Here is a 6,346-nt window from a genome sequence, read left to right on the forward strand (position 1 = left end):
ATATATATATTATATATATATATATATGTATGCACATATATGTGTGTGTTTGTCCCCTCATTAACACTTGACAACCGATGTTGGCGTGTTATGCCCACATAACTTAGAAGTTTAACAAAAGAGATCAATAGAATAAGTACTAGGATTAAAAAAAAAAGTCATTGGGTCAATTTGTTCAACTAAAACTCCTTAAGGCAGTGCTCCAGCATGGCCACAGTCAATTGACTGAAACAAGTAAAGGAGTAAAAGAGTATCTAAATCAATATTTTAGGAAGATCCACCTGTCAGCTATTTGCAAAAGAGTAGTGCGCCACCGTGGTGGCTACTCAGGGTTAACAGAAAACACCACAACTAAAAAATGCAAGTTTTTACATCCTGTAAGGCGTTTCTCTTGACTGAAATATAAATAACTATAAGAAAGAAGAGAACACTGAAATATAGTATTCATACAACATGATTTATACATAGACATGATAAATTTATGGTTTCATACTTTATTCCAGAAAACTTTTACAATTTATTTACATGCACAAAAATCATGTTTCTCCCTACAGAAAAAAAAAAAAAAAATCATCTTCAAATATCTTTCAATGAGGGTGTAATGGAATTCGTTTTATTATTCCACAAAATATACCTGTAAGATAAGAGTGTGTCTTATGCCAGAATGCATCTTATATGCCAGCAAATACAGTAATAAATATAAATTTATTGAACACATATTTTTCAGCTTCCTAAATTAGCAACCATGAAATCTTTACTAAATGAAATGATTTACTTTGTCGTTGGCACAAAACCTTTTCAAATGATTAACCTTTTGTTTTTTGATAACACCTGCTGGTTCTATGATAAACATTTGTTGTTTCGATCTAAAAACCTTCCATCTAAATTTTATGTAAATTTAAGTTCAGAACACCAGCTTGATAGTGACAAAATCATTTCACTAAATTCATCATTTTTGAAATGAACTGAAACAGAGGCATTGTATTGCAACAGAAATTTGATAATAAAAAGCAGGTTAAGCTACAATCACAACGTATTGATTTCATTCACCAGCACAATTCATTTCGAAAGGGCATGAGGGTATGTGACATTCACAACTTTCTCAAGGGCATTTCTTAGTTTCTAGAAAAGTGATTTCAAATTTTGGCACAAGGCCAGCAATTTCAGAGGTAAGTTGAACACATCAACTCCAGTGTTCAACTGGTACATATTTTACTGACCCACCACCATTGAAAAGATGAAAGGCAAAGTTGACCTTGGCAAAATTTGAACTCGCGATGTAAAGACTGAGAAAAATGCTGTTAAGCATCTACTATAATACTCCAGTGTTTTTTCCTGTCACAACATATGAATGAGAAAGGAAGGGGTGAAAAAAAAAAATCAAACAGTGTTTCAACACTAAGTATATGTGTGTGTATGTAAAAAGGAAGGTATGTGAATGTGTGTGTGTGTGCAATGGAAGTGGGATGGTGATATAGTAATACTCTTGTGTTTTTCTCCGTCACAACATATGAATGAGAAAGGAAGAGGTGATGGCAAAATGTAAATGTTTATATGTGTGAGGGAAGATTCAATGCTGAAAAGAAAAAATCAAATAGTGTTTCAACTCAGGGGTGAGTATATGTGTGTTTGTGTGTGTACAAAGGAAGTATGTGAATGTCTGCATGTGTGATCATTATCTTATTTATATACATAAAAGGAGCTGGCCTAGTGCCGTCAAAAATGATGGCTAATTGTAGTATTCCATATATAAATAAGATCAATAATAATCGAACATACAAATATTTACATACTTCCCTTGTACACGCTCTCATATATACTCATACAGAGTTGAAACGCTGTTTGATTTTTCTTTTCAGCTTTTGTCATCACCCCTTATTCATCTATCACCTCTCCCTTTCTCATTCATGTGTCGTGACAGAGAAAAACACAAGAGTATTATTATAGTAAATACTACAATTAGCCATCATTTTTGATGGCATGGGGCCAGCTAGTAATAATCAATAACTCTTTCTACTATAGGCACACAGCCTGAAACAAATGAACAGAATTGGCGTCAATGACAAATCAAAGCCCTTTTTTAAATTTGTCTCACCAACAGTTCAGCTCAAGTTTTTTAATGATTGCCTGAAACATAAAGAGAAATTTTAATTGGGGATTTTCAATTGAGAAACATCCAACACTGATTATTAATTAACCCTTTAGCATTCAGATTACTTGGTTAAATACTATGTTTATTTATTCATATTGTTTTAAATTAATTCTGTATTATCTCATTACTTTGAGATTTCGATGATGTGATTGTTAATTTTTAGAATAACATTGTAAGAAAGGTGCGAGAAGAGAGATCTGGCCAGTTGGAACATAAAATAGGTAGAATATGTTGGCTGAACGTGGCCAGTTTCAATGCTAAAATATTCTGTTTGCTTTATGTTCAAACAAACAAGATCCAGCTTCTCACACCTACCCTATAATGTCATTCTAAAAATAAACAATCCTATCTTTGAAATCTCAAAGCTACGAGATAATGCATGATTAACTCAAAGCAATATGAATAAATAAGGCAAAGTTGACCTTGGCATTACATTTGACAAAATAACCTGAATGCTAAAGGGTTAAAGTGTACTGAATGACATTCTAACACTATCCCTTGTAATATTAGAAAATCAAGATTATCAACAAAGAAATAGTAACTTTCTCACTTTAAAGAAGTATGGCTGCGTGATTGAGAAGCTTGCTTCCCAAATATGTGGTCTTGGAATGTCAATGTGTGACACTTTGGGTAATTTTTTTCTACTATAGCCTCAGGCAAACCAAAACCTTGTGAGCAAATCTGGTAGATGTAAACCCAAAGAAGCATATCATGTGTGTGTGTGTATGTATGTAGTGTTTGTTTGTGTGTCCCTTTACCTAGACATCACATGATGGCTGTAAATGAGCATCATCATCATCATCATCATACAAGCAAGGTAATTCGTTTTCAGTCATTCGTGAAAAACATGACTGGCCAAGGGGAAGGTATTACGTTGCTTGGAGAAAGGTGATGGATGGTGACATGAAGGGCGTCCAGCCATAGAAAATCTGCTTCCATAAATGCTGTGTCTGACCCATGTAAGCATAGAAAAGTGGGTGTTAAATGATAATGATATATAATGATGGACTCTCCTGTTGAAGACAACGCATAAACAAATGATTTGTTTATAGTGATCAAATGTATGTGCTGTTCATATTTCCTAGAGAAATATCCACAGTGCAACACAAAACAGAGCCACTGTTCTAAGGAGACAACTCGTTAACAGCAGAATGCAAAATGATAAGGGAAATACTAAATGAGTGGTTCAAAAGCGTTTTCATCCTTCCACTAGGACACAAAGAACCACTCCAGTGAAAGTAAACATTCTATGTGTGCATACACATTTGGGTGTTGGGGACACCTGCTGTGTATGTGTATATATGTGTGTACACACACACACTCAAGCATATATACACACACCAACATCATCATTTAAGGTCTATTTTCTACATTGGCATGGGTTGGATGGTTTGATAGAAGCTGGTAAACCAGAGGACGACACCAAGTCCCACTGTCTACTTTGGCTGTTTTTACATACTATATATACATATATATATCATCATCATCATTGTTTAACATCCATTTTCCTTGCAGGCATGTTAGCTGTCCAGATTCCAATTGTCTGTTGTGGCATGGTTTCTATGGCTGGATGACCTTCCTAATGCCAACCACTTTACAGAGTGTAGTGGGTGCTTTGTATGTGCCACCAGCACGAGAACGCTTACACAGCACCAACACAGGTGCATTTTATGTGGCACCAGCACCTGTAAAGTACAAGCCTGTATTCATGTATGATGGCAATTTTACTTAGTTTGATGCATCTTATCAAGCACAGCAAATTGCCACATCTCTCGGTCCCTTGTCATTTCCTCAGTGAGGTACAGTGTCTGAAGATCCTTTCCACCACTTTGTTCGATGTCTTCCTAGGTCTACTCCTTCCACAGGTTCCCTCCACAATTAGAGCTTGGCACTTTTTTATGCAGTTGTCCTCAAATTTATATATATATATATATATATATATATATATATGGTTTAAACAGAAGCTGGCAAGCTACAAGAAAGCAACTTTGGTACGGTTTCTACATGATATATATATATATATATAAACATGAAATAAACCACAATACTTGGCATTCACTGAAATAGAGAAAATACGGTTCCTCACTCACTAATCTGGTGGTCACTGTGGAAGCTAAGCATAGATGTAAGGCTGGTGATAGCCATTCAAACCATGTACAGGTATGCTGTAAGGTGAAAGTTAGCAATGAGTAAAACAATGAATTTAGCGTGCAGGTAAGAGTTCAGGGTTCAGTTATCAGTTCCCTCCTGTTAATCATAGTCCTCTAGGCCATAACAGAGGAATTGGTTGCCTATGGGAACTCCTCTATGCTGATGGCCTTGTTCTTATAGCTGAAAATGTAGTAGAATTAGAAATAAAATTCCAAGGGCAGAAGCAAAACCTGGACTCAATGGGCCTTGAAATTAATTTAGCAAAAACTAAAGTTCTAGTTAGCAGGGAAACAGACAAGATGCTAATCCCTTCAGGCATATGGCCTTGTTCAATATGTAGAAATGGATAGGGATTTCATACAGTGTACTCAGTGCAAACAAGGGGTGCAGTGGAATAACAGGAAAGTTTACAGAAAAATTGACTTTGTTTATGGCAGATGCACAGGTGCAATAAACACAAAGATCACATGAAAAATAGATTTTCTGGAATGCCCAGGAGGGTCTCTAGCAGGAGTAGGTAGTTTCTTTTACTTAGGTGACCTAATTAGTAATGGAGGAGGATGCTCTGAAAGTACAGCTGCTGGAATAAAAACTCTGGAGAAAGTTCAGGGAACTATGGCCTATGTTGGTAACAAAAGGCCTTGCTTTCAGAGTGAAAGGCAGATTGTACGATGCTTGTGTACAAACACCATCACCATCGTCTAACATCCAGGCTCCATGCTGGCATGAATTGGACGATTTGACATGGAGCTGGCTAGCAAGGAGCTGTCCAGACTCCAACTCTCTGTTGTGGCATTATTTCTACGGTTGGATACTCTTCTTAATACCAACCACTAAACAGAGTGTGCTGGGTGCCTTTCCATGTACCACCAGCACAGGTGCATTAACGCAGCACCAACACAGGTGCTTTTTAAGTGGCACTGGCACCCGAAAGGACAAGCCATGTATGTGTAATGCTAAATGGTTGTGAAACTTGGGCTGTGAATGCAGAGGACACATGAAGAGAAAGAGATGAAGCTAGCATGCTCCAGTGGATGTGCAACATCAGAGAGTACGTAAAACAAAGTACAGATGTATTAAGATATATTGTGTCCCCACTACTGTCCCTTATGACCTCCTCCTCCCTAACTCGCTCCTATTTCCTTCCTTCACTTCCTTACCCCCTAACACATATTCACTGCATCCACCTCAATTCCTTGCCAGCAGAGAAAAAAGGAAGTTAAATTATGAGATAATATGTACATAGACATACACACACATGTAAATACATATAAGCTTTTACTTGTTTCAGTCATTTGACTGTGGCCATGCTGGAGCACCGCCTTTATAGCCGAGCAAATCAACCCCAGAGCTTATTCTTTGTAACCCTAGTACTTATTCCATTGGTCTGTTTTGCTGAACAGCTAAGTTACAGGGACGCAAACACACCAGCATCGATTGTCAAGTGATGCTGGGGGGGGGGGGACAAACAGACACACAAACATATATATATATATATATATACATATATGACGAGCTTCTTTCAGTTTCCATCTACCAAATCCACTCACAAGGCTTTGGTCAGCCCAAGGCTATAGTAGAAGACACTTGCTCAAGGTGCCATGCAGTGGGACTGAACCAGGGACCATGCGGTTGGTAAGCAAGCTACTTACCACACAGCCCCTCCTGCGCCTGTGTGTATGTATATAAATATATATACATATTTATATACACACATACACACTCTTGTCAGTTATGACGATGAGGGTTCCAGTTGATCTGATCAACAGAACAGCCTGTTCACGAAATTAACATGCAAGTGGCTGAGCACTCCACAGACACATGTACCCTTAGTGTATTTCCCAGGGAGATTCAACATGACACAGAATGTGACAAAGCTGGCCCTTTGAATTACAGGTACTACTCATTTTTGCTAGCTGAGTGGACTGGAGCAACATGAAATAAAGTGTCTCGCTCAAGGACAACACATCACTGAGAATTGAACACACAACCTTACGACTGTGAGCTGAATCCCCTCTCTCTCTATCTATCTATGTGTATATA

Source organism: Octopus bimaculoides, chromosome 20 (genome assembly GCF_001194135.2).
Source record: "Octopus bimaculoides isolate UCB-OBI-ISO-001 chromosome 20, ASM119413v2, whole genome shotgun sequence".
NCBI classification, from domain to species: Eukaryota; Metazoa; Mollusca; class Cephalopoda; order Octopoda; family Octopodidae; genus Octopus; species Octopus bimaculoides.